Source organism: Athene noctua, chromosome 1 (genome assembly GCF_965140245.1).
Source record: "Athene noctua chromosome 1, bAthNoc1.hap1.1, whole genome shotgun sequence".
NCBI lineage: Eukaryota > Metazoa > Chordata > Aves > Strigiformes > Strigidae > Athene > Athene noctua.
In genome coordinates, this window is record NC_134037.1 from 142,663,844 (window position 1) to 142,680,514 (window position 16,671).

A 16,671-nucleotide genomic window follows, 5' to 3' on the forward strand; every position below is an offset into this window, starting at 1 on the left:
CTCAAAAATGGCAAATGAAAGGGGTCTACCTTCATGTTTATGAACACCCACAAATTGATAGATTTGCTTTTACCATGAAGAAACTCCTTCCAAAATTGGTTTTCAGATAATGTCACATTTATTTCATTATGCCTCGTATAAGAAGAATTCAAGGGTGCTTTTTCACAGTATTAAATAGCAGTGAAACAAAGTAATCTCTCAGGAATACTGGTGCATGTCTTACCTCACCGCTCCATCAGCAGCAATGCAGACACCACAGGGGTTGGTGCTTCCTGAAGTGCCAGCAGGAGTAACCAGACTAGGAAGATTGAGGCAGAAGTCCAAGGGTGATACTGAGGAAAGGAGAACTACAACTTTGTTGGGGTGTTTTTTTGGTTGGTTTGGCCATCCCTGAAGTTGGTAAATTAGCCATCCAAGAGAAGATTGTTAGTTGTTGTTCTTGCAATGCTGACCGGCCAGAATATTCTGGACTTTTCCACCAAGCTGGTACAGATGAGGCAGCTTAGCTTCTAAAAAACTCTTAGCATATGTGGTCTTCTGGCAGAGTCTGTTGCACTTTGTAGCGTGGACCACACTGTTGGAGTGAGGTTACTCCAGACCTAGTGTGCTGTGGTCCTGATGTATGAGTGTAACTGTGTAGTGCTAAAACCAACTAATAATGATCTCAAAAGAAGAGTAATTTGTGGCCTTTTTTCAAATAAGCAGAGCAAAAAAACGAGTGCAAAATTAAAATGACTGTGTTTGGAGTTTTCCTGTTAGCAACAATTCTCAAAAATATCCACTGGAGGAGGTAGGAGGATAGGAAGTATTCAGTAATTGTTTTGGTCTCCTGTACTTTTCATCACAATACTTCACACAAGTCTATCGATGGTGTATTTACACAGAGAGTATCATCCAGTCATCGGTAACTCATGCTGCTCCTCATAGTCCTAAACACATAGGGGTTTGCAGCTGGGAAACTGAGGATAGCTCTGTCACAGATTAGCCTGTCTGTCATCTTATTATTGAGAGTATTTCTCCATACTGTGCAAGATCCTAAGCCACTTAAAGTTTTTCTTGCTTGGTTTTTTTTCCCCACAAAAATCATTATCTTAAAATGTTCCTGCCTCATTTAACAGCAATTACTGCTAATATACTTCCATGGTGTAATATTGTAATGTAAATTTAGCTTGACTGCAAGAGGATGAAGGGATTTGCAAGTGTTGTTTGAAGTGTTGCCTTGGGAATCCACATTAAGCTGTAAAAGGAAGAACCTACACTTTGTCTATAATAAAGCAAAAGGGCTCCCGAGACCTTCCACCTTATCCTCCAGCCGTGCCTAGCCCTGTAAAATCTGGGTAAATCACAGCCTATAACTGAATTGGTCAAAAATGGGATTCCTGCTGCCAAGCAGTGGTAGGACCATTGGAAGAAGCACCTGCATTTTTGTTAGAAAAGATCCCATGTATAAAGTAAAGAGAAAGTACAGGAGTCCAGCAAGTGCCATGCTGACCTCCTGTTGCTCTAGGATATTTGCAGACTAACAAAGCCCAGCACATCTCTGAAAAAAAATAGTGTTTCTTTGGTGCTATTTCAGCTCACCACTCAACATTTTCTTCCTCCCATCCTGACAGCCTCACAGAATCACAGGATCATTCAGTTTGGAAAAGACTCTTGGGATCATCGAGTCCAACCATCAGCCCTACTCTGCAAAGTTCTCCCCTACACCACATCCCCCAACATCTCATCTAAGTGACCCTTAAACACATCCAGGGATGATGACTCCACCCCCTCCCTGGGCAGCCTATTCCACTGTCTGACCACTCTTTCTCTGAATTTTTTTTTCTAATGTCCAGTCTGACCCTCCCCTGTTGCAGTTTAAAGCCGTTCCCCCTTGTTCTGTCACTGATCACCTGTGAGAAGAGACCAGCACCAACCTCTCTACAATGTCCTTTCAGGTAGCTGTAGAGAGTGATGAGGTCTCCCCTCAGCCTTCTCCTCCTCACACTGAACAGCCCCAGCTCCCTCAATCTCTCCTCATAGGATTTGTTCTCCAGGCCCTTCACCAGCTCCGTTGCCCTCCTCTGCACTTGCCCCAGCACCTCGAGATCTCTCTTGTATTGAGGTGCCCAAAACTGGACACAACACTCCAGGCGTGGCCTCACCAGTGCAGAGTACACCCTATCTTGGGACTGCAGGAGCCCTAAGGGGCAGAGGATGTGAACAAGCTGCAGCGTGGTACGTGACTGCTGTGAGACAAGCACAGGCGCAAGGGATGGCCCAGCCCCACGACCCGGCAGTGGTGCCAGGCTGGCACCCTGTGCCCCTGCCCTGTGCCAGGATGGGGCTGGCCAAGCTTGATGTGCTCCAAGCAGAGGGGTACCCAGGCTTTGTCACTGGCTTCAAACACACCGTCAGGGAGGAAAACACCCTACATGTTTTCGTTTTTCAAAAGAGAATTGCTGCAAAAAGCATGACATGAGAGATGAGGAGTGGAGGACGGAGTGTGTTGTATCCCTCTATTTTCACCCATGAGATCACTTAACTGCTGTTTTGCCTTTTTCTCCCTAAAGAACATTTACGCTGTTGCCCAGGTGCACTTCAAGGAAAGGGGCCGAAGCAGCAGCAAGCCAAGGCATCAGCGCCAGACAGACTGCAAGGTGCGGTAAACCCGATTTAAGTGAAGGGAGGCCTTTTGCCCGTATCATTGAGATCTATAAAGCCCAGACATTAGGTCACCCTGGCCTCTCTTAAGAAAAAGCATGTGTTCAAGGGAAGCAGATTGTCTTGGCTGTCAGTTCCTGATTTAGCCCCTATTCAGTATTTTCTATTTGAATTTGGCTACCCTAGCCAAACCCTGCTTGGATGATTGACATTTTTATGAAAGACTAGCAAATAGCAGATGACAAATGATTTACATCTCCTGCAGATTTATGAAGCTTTGGATTTATAAACATTTTCATGACTATTCCACAGCTATCTAAATGTTTCCAAACAAAGAAAAACATAAGCTCCCGAGGAGTGAAGACCTAAGTACTAGTTCATTATTCCAGAAACTGGAGTTTTGGTATGGAACCAGCTCCGACACTTGACCTGTCTTTTACCCTTTTGCTCCATCCCTTCACTCTTTCACTTTAATTGCCCACTTCTCATTGATTATCGTCTTGCTTGCCCATGTGGTTTCACACCTATGAGTTTCAATTCAAGTGTGCAGAGACTTTTCATGTTATGTTGATGTCTCAAATGTTCGGAAAGCTTAAGGATGCTGTTTTTTAAAAGTCTTGAGTATGAAAGCAACTGATGCATTTACAGGCTGTAACTTTCAATGAAATGCAAGTATTTCAATTTCTGTGGGACAGCCTGTTGTACTCATCCTCTCCTCCCAGTGCTTTATTGATAAACATGTGCTCATATAGAAAAAAAAAAAAATCCTATTTACTCAGACACCAAACTGCACCAGCGTGACAGTATTGCTCAGTATCTGCAATCCAGAAAATGCCTTCCTACAGCCACCTCTTGAACGCTGTCTTTCAAAGGTGGACTTTGAAAAGCCGCCACCCCCACCCAAGGCTCCTCATCACATAGTTCAGTATTGCCCTTGCCAACTCCACTCATGTTCACTATAAAATGCCTTTGGCCAGCCAGTTCCAAGTTTTGGACAAACAGGTAGGCTCAGTTGTGGTGGCACAAAAGGTGCCAGCTGAGACTGACTCTCCTGAATGTAAAGCCTTAAGCGTGGTGCTGCAGCAGTAGTCATGACCTATTTCTGTTCAAACTCCAACCTTCCTTTCTGAAGTTCCTTGTTCACTTAATTAACTATAAGCTTCTCTTTTCATATTACATTGTCCCTCTGCTAATCTAATTCACTGCAGTCTCCTCAAAACAAGGTGGTTGGCTTCATCGCTGAAATTCATGAGTGAACTTTTAATCATATTTAGTGGTCAAAATGGGAGGGCAGAGGTGCCAGCATGGAAATTCTCAGGTCCTGCTATAATGTTGTTGCAGCTTGTTGCTTAGCAGTAGAAAGCATCAGGGTATTTTATGAGGTGCCCCTAAGGTGTGCCAGCCTTTTCTGTCCCAGAATTGTGCCTTCACTAAGGTCCTGATGTGCTAGTGCAGCAAAGGCTGTGCTCCCAGTATAAATGCTGGGACTGCATCTTTTCACTGGCTTTATTGTAGTAACCCTATGGTTATAGTCACCAAAATCTGAGTAAAATCTCAGATTAACATCTGGCGAGAACCTCTCATGTCACACTGACTTCTTGGAAATACATTTCCACCCAAAGCAAACATGTCCCCCTTCAGACAGCTGCAAGGCTCTGAGTGAATGCCCTGCTTGGAAGCAGGCTGTGAGATGAAGAAGAAGTTGAAATCATTGGACATCATTTTATTCTGGTTGTGCAATTCTGTGATGCCTTCTCTCACGCTGCCCTGGCCACTGCTGGGAGCCACCTTCTTGCTCAGACGTGAGAGTCAAAGCCTGAAGAGGGTTGCTGCAAGAAAGGTAAGAGTTTATCCCACTACAGGTGAAAGAAATGGCCAGGGACCTTGCTTCTGGAGCCCACCACTGTATTTTAGAGTTTCCCTGTCCAGCTGCGAACAAGCATCCTGATGTTGAGGAAATCTACATCCAGGCACATCAGTGAGTGCCTCGTTAGCAGCAGTTTCTCCTTAGAGCTCCCTGTCTTCTCCTCAATTAAAAATTGAGATCAGTACCATCTAAAATAAGCTTTTCAAAAGGTATTTTCTGGAGAGAGGAATGCCTGTCTTTTGGAACTGTTTTTTCCATATATACGCACTAGGAGCAAGCAATGAGTTACTGAAGTGCATGTGTGTATGTGCACATACACATACACATACACATACATATGCATCGTAAAGAGATTTTTGTTTTGAAACGGCAGTAAGGCACATTTGCCAACACATAAATTAAAGACAAGGAGCTCTATTAGGCAGGAGAGCCAGAACAGAGACCTGCAGGGAAACATCGGTCTCTCATCTGAGTGAGAAAGAGAGTCTGCTGATTGCTGAAAACAGCTTTCTTGCGCTTTCTCTTGTAACACAAAATTTCTGTCTTTAAAGGCAAGCTGTTCCCCACAAGGATTTGCTAAAAGGCTAAAAATGCGAGGGAAGCATTCCTCCTGCAGCAATGCTGCTGGAGCCTAATAACCTTAACCGACCTTAGGTGTCTCCACGCTCCAGCTTTGTATTTCCTCTTAGCTCATTCTGCAAGAGCCGCTTAACCTAATTACAGAGGAGAAGACACCTCAAGACTGTGGCAGGCGAGGAAGGGGGGGGGGAGGGTGGGCAAACGTACGCTTTTGTCATGTGTCCTCACGCATGATTTGTACAGGACGAAAAAATTCCCTCTTGCCTTAAAAAAGGATAAGCTCCACCTATGCGAGCACGGCGAAGACAAGCCAGGAATCCCACGGCTGGCCGTGCAGCTGGGCTGTTCTTCCCGTCAGGCTGTGCTCCCGCATCGCCCAGGGCCTCGATGCTGCTGCGTCCTATGCCGGGGACAAATTGTGGGGCACGTGTAGGTCTGCCTCTGCAAGGACTGCAACATCCCCTGCTCTTCCTACGGGTGGAGTCCAAAGACAAACCGTGAAAACAAATGGAGGATTGCTATGAATTTCCTGCACAGAGACCTTGGTGGCAGTAGGACCGTTGAGCTGGCGTCAGAGTGACAGCTGTGGAAAACAGCAAATGATTAAGAGAAGAGAGAGCAGTTTTGTCTTTAATTCTTGTAACAGAAAAACAAGAGGGCATTTGTGAAACGAACCTGGCAAAGTTTTCTTTCCTGGTTTTTCTTGAGTTGCCTGTGGAACATCATGACAGTTGGAGATAGGATGAAATAAATCATTTCAGTAGTGTTTTGGAAAACTCTTGCTATATAAGAAAAAATATATACATAAAAAGAGGCAAATCCCTCCTTTTGTCTGTATGACATGCCTGTAACTTTCAGTAATTGAAAAGAAACTTCTTCAAATGGTGACTTAAGCAAAAGGAAAAATTATCCACATTAGATCTTTTTACACCTTTATCTGAAATGCTTATTTTAGTCATTCAGGGGAAAATATCATAAACAGAGGGACAGTGAGAGTCAGTACGATAACAGCACTATTCCAGACATTTCTGAAAGCAGATCATCAATGAATGGTACAAAACAATATTACTGAGGTCTCAGCCAGACTGACGGGTTGTTTTCTGACAAGATGCGTACACGTCATTTGCATTCCTGCCTTTTTCAGGAGAAGAGTGACAAACTACTTCAGCCATTGCTGCCTGCAGTTTTGAGGGTTACAGGAAAGGAGAAGGATGTTTTTTCTGTTGGAAGACAAAGGGGATCCTCCCACGGGCTTCTTCCCAGTCCATGCGTAAGGAGAGCTGCAAAGAGTTTTTCACGGCAGCACACAGAGCAGTTCCGCAACAGAAATCATGCCACTTTGCCAAGTAGAGAGGAGCCACGCAGTGCTCAATGGGAATAACATTGCTGCTCTCCCACCCTTTTGTCGTGCCGCCTCAGGTCGTCAGCGTGGCGGGGAAGGCAGGCTTGCCCTTTCTCTGCACTGTGCCTGGTGTAACAGGCTCCAGAGAGCGATGGGGACAGAATGAGGACATGACAGCTCTCCTCCAGATTTGTTCACATTCTCACTTGGAGCCAAACCAAGCCTTCCAAGCGTTTATTTGTGAAATGGACATTTTTCAGAATGGTTGTTTTCAGAACAAACACCTCTGCTTTGCAGTTGACATGCTGGATGCTATCTCTCATGCAACCTCCTCTTGCCCGAGGCGGTTCTGCCCAGGGACCCCCACACATGGTACACCCCTTCCCGCTGAAACCTGAATGACACCACAACATGCTGCACTGACTAAAGGCTTTGGCTTCAGTAAACCTGCAAACTGTGACACAGTGGCATTTTACCAAAATTTTACCTAGCTAGCTGTAACCCTGAACTGTGGCGTGACATTCAGGCACAGTACAGTACAAATAATAACAGCACGTCTGTTTATTATCTAGCAGAGAGTGGAAAGGACAGCAAGCATGTATGTGTTAATAATACGAGTCCTGACCACGCCACAGAGTGCCTAACGAGGAGATTTGACTGCATTCCTGAAAAATTGCAAAGCAATGACTATAGGAAGCTTTATAGTAATTCCCCTGGGAGAGCATATCTTCCACAACATCTGCTTTTCAGATCTGGCTCATCCCCAACCTCCAGACAAAGTGTGTAAATCACCAAATATGCAGAAGAGGATTTTTGAAGCAGGCGGTAAGCAATGGGTTTGGGCGGGGGTGAATTTAATTCTATTGTAACTCTTACAAGCTGATTTGATCTGCAAAACCCTACAGGCGTGAAAGCAGATCTGGGAGGACCCCAAGGTCAGCACAGCACTTTTGTCACTGCCATCAGCAGCCCCAAAGACGCAGGGACATCTCTGCAGGGCGGGAGATCAGGAAGAGAAGTGGACTCTGAATTGTCATATGAATAGGAGAAAGACTCCTACTGAGATAAATACACATTTATTTTTATTTATATATATTTATATTTTATATAAAATAGAGGGAAAAGTTTATCTCCTCCTTAGTTTGTCGGTGTAAATGATACAGAATCATTCCAACCAGAAACACCATTGAGGGAAATAACACCCATCATGTAAGATTTGCTACTGATAAGTACATTCCATCATCTGTACGCCTTGTGACTTTCTCCTTCAGAGAGGCAGAAAAAGTGGAGAACCGTTCATACAGCCCAAATTTCAAAACCTGACTTCCGTGGCTACAGTAGTGCCCCAGTACATAACCCACTCAGTCCCACCCCGTGCTTCTTGTCTGAGGGTTTTACTGAAATTCCATAAAATACTGGCTGTTGTTTAAGCGTGCCCGCTTCAGAGCGGGTTTTGAGAAAGCCCCGATCACATTTATGACTTGCAGCTTGATATAATTGACAGAGGGAGTTTTCTGGCTGGGCGTGTTGAAAGGCACCATCCTGCCAAAACTGCCACCGCTGCGCTTCCCCCGCCCCGTTCCCCCAGACACTGCAGAGGCTCTGACCTCTGGTGGCAGCATCGGGGAGTTACAGAGGTTTTTCCGACCGTCAGCGTTAAAAGTCCAGGAACAGAAAAGCACCAGTACCTCTATGAGCGTGTACATGTGAGACTAGGTTAAAAAAAACTTCAGAACAGTTGAGTGAACATAAAGGTGCCCGAGTAACTAATTTTTTTGAAATAGCACAGCAAAAAAACCCCAGGAAAATAGTTTTTCTGTGAACTTAAAAGGGAAGTGTTTTGGTACCTTTTTGCTTCTAAAACAAATGGAGATAACATAAATATAGAAGGAAAAAGCAACTCACAATTTTCCTGGTTTTGGAACCATTTTAAAGTTGTTTTTATGGACAATTATTTGAAAGGATAATTTGAGCTTTTTCTAGTTTTGTTGGGGAACTATTGTCTGATCTTGACAGGAAATGCCCTAAATGATTCTGTTACATACACTTTCAGAAATTCACTTTTATCCAAAAACTTTCACCAGCTTTCAGAAAACAGACCAGAAAACATGCTTTAAATAAATAAGTGTTGGTTAGGCAGGCAGAGTTTCATGGGGCAGTTTATTAATGTTGTTCTATAGGAAAAAGCATCCCCAGAGGAAGGAAGCTCTACCTGGTGATCACTCTCCCTCTCTGATTGCATTCAATATTATATCTGGGTTGAAATTAGCAAGTATAATAGGCTGGAGATTAATTAAATCAAGTAAGAAAAAAAAATGAGGAGTATGAAGACCTAAAGGTAAGGGGAACATGCTTGAAATTTCCTAAGAAACTTAACTGCTTCAGGAGCATAGCACTGGAAAATGAGAGGAACTCTGTGGGGAGAAGTGTATTTGTCCTTCCTAAAGGAAAGAGCTTTTTCCACGATCAAGAGAAACACATAATAAATGCTGTTGAAATATCCTGAGCTCTGGACTCAACAAAATCCACATGCCAGACTGATCTACAGGTTGCTGATGTTAATATATACAATGATTCCCTCTGACTGAATGAGCTGTCTCTTAATTTGATGGAGCAGACAAACCTTGTTGCACTAGAACAGATATGCATAGCAGATTGATGAGAAATTTCAATACTGTGTCTACTGGACCTAAATGTAGGTTTCTGTGAGTTTCCAGAGAATTTTGAGCAATTTAATTGCTGACACTTTAAAAAAAAATTATTAACCAACATTATCTGCTTATAGAAACTGCAAGTTAAAATATTTGACATGCTATCTCAATTTTAGAATCAACCTAGAAGCATAAGGATTTTTGTGGCGCTGTTACAAAATACTGAAAAAGTCAAGTGTAATGACTTCTTTTTTTGTAGTGAAATGTCCTGCAATTATAAAGCAGTGTAATTTTTCACTGAAAAGCATCAATTGCCTCTGAAAAACTAGAAGACACCCCCACCCTGTGCACTTTCTCCGTATCATTTGGTAGCATACCTACCCTTGTCATACCCTCTTTTGTTCAGCTAAACTAAAAATGTCTACAAATTTCAAACTATTGGGATGTTACTTATGCAAATGTAAGTAACAAAGACCTTTGCAGAAATGACTGGGATGCTTCGGAGCAAAGGCATCTCAGCTCCTGGCTTACTTGTGGAAGTGTCCTCCAACTTCTCTGAACTGCTCAAAATTCTGGCAGGTCTGGCACAGGACAAATGACCATAGAAATGTCTGGTAAATAAATAAATGCCCCTGCATTTTTATTCAGATTTGGGACTGCAGAAATACACCCTTGGCTTTTGAGAAGTCTGTTAGAGCACGCTCGGCTGTGCAAAGGAAACTGAGCAAATAGAACATCTATTATACACAGTTTCCTTTGATTCTTCATGCTTGAATAAATGAATTATTATTTTTTTTCAGAAGAAGGAACAAAAACTGGGTAAGAGGCAAGTGGAGGTGCTTCCTTGATAATCAAGCCCTCCTTTTGTTCTTTTCAGTGGAGTTTTATTTTCAAATGCCCATTCTGCACAAGCTTTAAAAGGCCTTGGCTTCTAACAATGCTGTGTCCTCATTGAGGCTGACCTGGAGCGGACCTCTATTTATCAAATATAAAGATGCTAATTATTTCATGTATAGGCCTTAACGTGATTACAGCGAGCATGGACACTGGTTGTTGTTATAGCAATCTGAATTAAATTATGCTTGTGCCAGCATAATTAGGAGCCCCCATGAGTTTATTGGGCTGGTATTTCGACGTGGCATCTCAGCAGCTTGGTGAAAACAACGACAATTTCACTTTTGCACCTGCTAAAAAGCACACAGATTGAGACTGAAAAAGAAAAGAAATTTCTTGAGCAAACCCTGAAGGAGAGAGGTCCAGGCTTTATGCGAAGCCCAGAGATGGCTTTCCTAACCCTCTGACCATTTCAGAAAATGCTATTAAAAAAAAAAAAAAAAAAAAAAAAAAAAAAAGGGAACAAGAGTTATAAAAACTAAACTTAGGCCAGACCTTGTTAAATAAATGGTTTTGCACAGTGGAAACGATTGTAGTATTCAAGCCCTTCAACATGAAGGAGGTAACGAAGTTTAATAACAGGCCAAGGTCACACATGGGTGTTGGGGGGCACAGGCTGCCCGGACTCTGTGAGCGCCCCGAGCCCTGGGGGGGGCAGCTGAGGCCAGCATCAGGCGGCAGGGCCTTTCGGAAAGCCAGGCGGGAAGATGAATGCAGCTGCAGGGCGGGATCCGTGCCTTTGGCCCGCCCTGGTCGCTGCCGTGGCCAGAGGGCCTCAGGCCCTTCACAGGAGGCGGGTTGTCAGCCGAACCTCAGCAAGGCTCCGAGACGCCTGCCAGCCCCCCCTCAGCAGCGGAGGCTGTCAGCAGGTCCCGTTAGCTGTTGTTACCATCGCTGTGGCCATGCGACTGTCCCTCTGCCTCCATGCTGGGAAGCCGTGCTGCACTGGCTGCAGCTTTATCACACAGCTTTGGGAACAAGTGAAGGCGAAGGAGCATCATCTTCCATCTCTTTCTGCTGTTTTGAGGACGTGTTGCAGAAAGCTTCCCGAGGGCCAGGCAGCTGATGTCTCCAATGGAGAAGCTGTGTCTGCATGCTGCTGACGGCTGGCTCTTCTCCCAGTGAGCTGTCCCTAAGGGCGAGAGCAGGGAGAGCATCCCCAGGGCATCCCTGCCTGCCGCAGAGTGGACCTGCACGAACCCCGCTCCCACCCACTGCTCACCAGCGGGCAGACCCAGTCACAGAGCACCCCCTGAGAATTGGCAGCAGGGGAGGGACACACAGAGCTATAATAAAAGACATGCACCCATCTGAATTGTAAACATTGTCAATGTGGTCAGGAGGGAAAAGGTGTTCGTTTCTCACAGGAACTCCCGCATGAGTTACTCCAGCATGAGGTTAATCTTCTAAAATTGTTAGTCCATCAGAGATGTAAGTCTCGTGGTGGCAGTAGCAATGCAAGTGATGGGTTTAAAGCCTGTGTGGTCAATACTACAGGGATCTTACCGCAGCAGAAAATCACTGTGTCACAGGCTTGGTGGGATGCTTAGCTTCTAGAAAAACACAAAAAATGAGCTGAAATCTAGGCAAATGCATTGCAGCCAATGGGATGACACACACATTTTGAATTATGCAGGTGCTCAAGGAATTTATGAAACCAGGGATTGTAGTTTGTTTTCATTTCCAGCATTTTGCATAATTTCATTTTCTGTCTGTAGTGTGCAGCCAGAAAAAAAGCAATAGGGTCAAGTCTACTATACAGACAAGAATCACACATCTACCACATACTTTCCAGGAACTCACTTGTAAAGTTTCTGAAGTTTTGACCTTGTTATACAGGGCTTATGTTCTCTGGGATCACAGTGAGCCATGAATGTGAAAGAGGCTGGGAGGGAACCAGTTCATGTGGGACTTCCCACGCAGCAGAGCTCACGGATCTAAATGGCCCAAGACTCTGTCTTCAAAACTGTGAAAGACAGCAATAACAGCAGAGCAGCAATACAGCTTTCCCTGGTTCTCACTATATTCCATCCCCCTCATAAACAGTAAAATGAAAAAGGAAATATTATCTTAAAGGCTGGTACTTTCAAGCATATATTTGTATCATACTCTTGCTGTATAATCACCAGCATTAATTGCCTTGAGAATCAAATACTGTGGGAGGAAAACTTTGTGATCAGTAAGAATTATCTGCCGTTAGGCTTATTGAGGGGTTAGCTAGGCTGAAGCATGTCTCGCCATAACTGACCACCTGATGGCTTGTGATAGATTTTGCCGTCACACCAGAGCAGTGGTGGGACAATGCCAGTGGGGTAACACTTGAGGGCTAGATTAAAATCCTGTATGGCTTCAGTGTTTGTTGAAAACAAGAGTTGGGGAAGACTTTTTCTTGGAAATGGGAGCACCACCCAATGCATTCACGCATTCTGCTGTCAGTAAACATCTATCCATTTCTCCAAAGATATTGGTCCCTGTCTTGCTACAGAGCCCATCCATTGCTGTCTGAAGTGTCCGACTTGCTCGCGGGAGGCTACCTCATTACGCGGAAAGACCACACTCCCCAACAGAGCCTCAGCAGCACCAACAAAAATCCTGTTACCCTTCCAGGGATGATGACACCAACTCTGACGTCTCCCACCACCCTGTGTGAATGGTGTTATTCTCCCAGCAATCCAAGGAAAGCTCCTCCTTGGCCCAAACAGGCTGAAAATCCAGACTGCCAGGTCTTTGCCTTCTATGGATGATGGGTCCTCTCCAGTTCCAGACAACACCAGATTTTGGCCCCTGGCTTCTGTACTTGAAGGCACCAGACCAGAGGTGCTGCCCAGCCTCCTTCCCAGGAGCGGGGAGGAAGAAGGGTGGTGGTAGAGGGATGCATAATTGTGGGGCTTGTTTGACACTGGCTGCAAAGCCACAGCAGCCCCTTTTTAAGGCAACAACCTCAGCTTGTGGCCAAAACCAGCCCTGTACTCCAACAGCAGGACCCAGACAGGAAAGCTGATGAAGCATCTTAATGATTACAGCAACTGGAGGTGAAAGAACAATTATTCATGCAAATAAATTTTGGTAATGTTTTTTTCTATGTGGCACCTGAAACAGGAGTGTCTTCCTTCCCTCCCTCACAGCAGCGGTATTTCTCCCATACAACTGCTCTCAAGGCAATGCAGTTGGGTGGCAGATTCATTTGCAATGGGTGTTTCAGCACAGCGAGGCAGGGGGTTCTTCCTGCTGTCAGCAGTCGCGGTGACTGCATTTTATCTAGATTCTATGGATCTTAATATAGATCTTTGTTACATGAGATTGAGCACTGTTCCTGTGAAAGCACTGCCTTTTGGAACAACATTTCAATGAGTTTATTATAAGAGCACTCATCAAATTTGGGGGGGGGGGGGGGGGAAGCAGGGTGGGAAACAAGCTATATTAGGAATGGAAAATGAACTCATAATATTTAGCATAGAGTCTTACAAGCACCTTCAGACTTAAAAAAAAATAATAAAAATTAAAGAATCAGGCTTCTATAAAAACAAATGCAAATCTTTACGTGATGTGTGTCAGTTCCCCGTGGCCCATAAAGATAACTCAGCATAAACCCAACCATATGAACTTATGAAACAGCTCTTAGAAGCTAAGCTGACACTATAGGGCATGGACTAAATGCAATTGAATAGTTTACCGAAGTAATGTGACACAGAGATATCGAGAGGGCGCACATAATAGTCTGGCTTCATTTTCAGATCGGCAGGGCACTTTGTTTGAAGCGAAGGAACAAAACCAGTTCATTATTTCTGCAAAGGTCTCCTGATACTAGTGCAGTCTAAATGCCAGTAACCTTAGTACTGCTGGATGTTTTACACTGACTTGACTTTTGCTGTTCCTTCCTGAATTTGAGAAGAATTATTTACCTGTAACTCTTGTACTGTCAGCATATGCAGAGGCTGTACTGGACAGGCAGTGGGCCAGAGACCAGAAATGGGAGCTTTCCTCAGCTATTAATTTCTCTCCCCACTAGATGGCCCATATCTCTACCCGTGAGCCAGGGAGAGGAAGATTTCTTCCCCGCACGTAATTCTGCTCTACGGAGGGATCCCACGCTGGCAGGCAGGCTCTGCAGGCTCACAGCAGACCTCTTCCCTGCTGCCCTACCCCTGGCATCGCTGAGGGCTCTGTTTTGGAAATCCCATCCTTTGTATCTAGGTAGAGAGCAACAGCTCCTGAGCCCTACTGTACGTGCCATTTCACATAAACTATCCACCGGAAAACCCGTGCCAATTCTAATGGTGTTTTTCCAGAAAACTGTATTTAGAGATTCGGATCCTGAATTTAAAGGCAACTCCCCTGTTTTTACAGCATGCAGATATTTCACCCGCATGTTGATATTCCTCTAGCTGCTGCACAGAGACATTTATGCAGTGTTAATAAGCAGGTCTGACACTGGTGACAGAAAGCAGGGTGCATCCTCTTATAAATCTACGTACACACACCCTTAGGTACCTAACTGCCTCTCCACAGTGAAGAGGAAAAAACTATCCCTCCCCAAAAAAATCTCCAGCTGTATTAATCTGTGAAGATAAAAATAAGGTATGTTAAGTTCCTCCTTGTGCTTCAGTCAGGACAGGAAAAAATCAGCCCATTGTAAACATATTTACTTAGACTTATAGAGCAAGAAGGACTGGCATATTTCAGACCAAAAAAAAAATGTAATCTGTTCATCAGTGAGGACCTCTGATATAAAAATGGAAACAAACCAGCACAGCAGCAAAACCAACATTTATTTTAGCTCAAGGAACTCGAATCCAGATAAAACCTCACATTTCCACCCCAAAACCAGAGACTTCATGCTAAGAAAGGAATCAGATGCACGGGGGGGGGGGGGAAAAACTCTTCTGTTACAGATTTTATGACATGACCATCTCCTTGCATTACATCTGCACTGCTCTTGACTATATGTCAAAATCATATAGCCTAAGGAATCCCTGTCCTTATGGTAGAAGCATAAAATATAAATACACATTATTAAAGTTGCATTAGTTTTGTTCAGTCTGCCAGACAAGACCTTGAAGGCATTGTTGCCTTGAAGAGCAAACACCAGTTTTGGTAGTTAAGGAGCATAAATGCTAATTCCTTCTCTGGTATTCACCTAGCTTGAAACTTAAACTATGTCACTTATGTTGCAGTTTCCTTACTTGTGAAGTATGGAGGAAATAGTGGTGTGATTGCCTTGGAGGGTATCTTGGATTGTTAATGGTTGAACCCTGTTTTGAATGCATAGGGTGCTGCTGTTTAATGGCTCTGTATTTTTAAAACCCCCTTCTTTTTCAAGAAGTCAGAGGTCTTCTTAGTTATTCATCTGGTTTTCCCTTGGTCACCCTTGTGACAGGCTGTGAAGCTGTTCCCGGAGGAGAGAAGGAAGAGATATCGAACGGCAGAGCACTGGCACAGGGCATGCTGCCTCTCAGAGGGACACCGCAGCTGCCCGTGTAGAACAGCCTGGTGATGCATCGAGCCCAGCGCGTATCACCCGCAGTGGCCCCTGCTGCATGCTTGGGAGGAAACAGTAGACATTCCCCCATAATTCAGTCCGTCAGGTGGCCAGCATTATACTACAGGACAAGCTATGCAGTTCTGACCTCCTCTCTCGCTCATGCCAAGAAATGCCAGGATTAATTATCCCTTGTAAGGACCATAATAGAAATGGTACTAGTAAATATCAGTCTTCCTCCTTTCTGTACTATCCAGATTTGTACCATAGCACAGGCCAAGCCTGCTTCTGAAACTTCCTAGAGATCCCAGCCAAAAGCACCAAAATCCTCATGACAGCCTGCACTGTCAATGTAAGATGCTCCTATCTCCCATCAGTGCTCTGGAAAGCTCTGTTTGAGGGTGGTTAATATGCCAAAGCCTTGCCTGCCTCACACATCCTGAGAGACCAACATTACTGTAATTCATGGCCCTCAAGGAAGAAGTATGACCATCTCTAGCCAGCATGCATCCATAGCAATTTTCCCTAGCCATTGCTATGGCATCTCTGTCTCTCAAGCTACTGAAGACGTGAACATCTCAGGTCCATCCAAGACCAGAAACCATAAGGTTGATGTGTCCAGACATGGCTAGTCTGTAGAAAGGCTTGAGATCCTTGGGTCTTTATCCTAAGGAATAAAGGGTTGTGTTAATTTGATAAGCAACAAAATACAGTGTGTAACATGTGACCAGTCTGCTATTGACCAGAGCATGGGAAGCCTGAACGAAAGGTACAACCTTGGTGGAGCCAGTTAGGACTGCAGCCTTTCTCCCTCTTCAACATATGAGGCAGAGATCTCTTTTCTTCTTCAGTAATTAGAAGTGAGGCCTCCAAATAAAAAGCAATCAGTATAATACAGCTGCAGTACTGATGTCAGATGTGCATAACGCAGAGTATGGAGAAAGAAAGCAAGAGCATATTGCATATGAACAATAGCAGGTCTCCAGGAATTCATATGACCAGTCAGTTGGTGGATTAACAATTTTAGCAGCTGTTCCCACCAAACTCACTCTCCTCAGGGAAAGCACAAAAGAAAAGCTGCTTTTTCTTTTTCTTTTTCTTTTTTTTTTTTCCCATGGGAGAGAGACCCTCTGTAATGGAGTCCTTTAGTATGAAATAATGTATATTTTTAATATTGATTTTCATGATGTCTCCCACACAGCAAGCAATCCTTTGA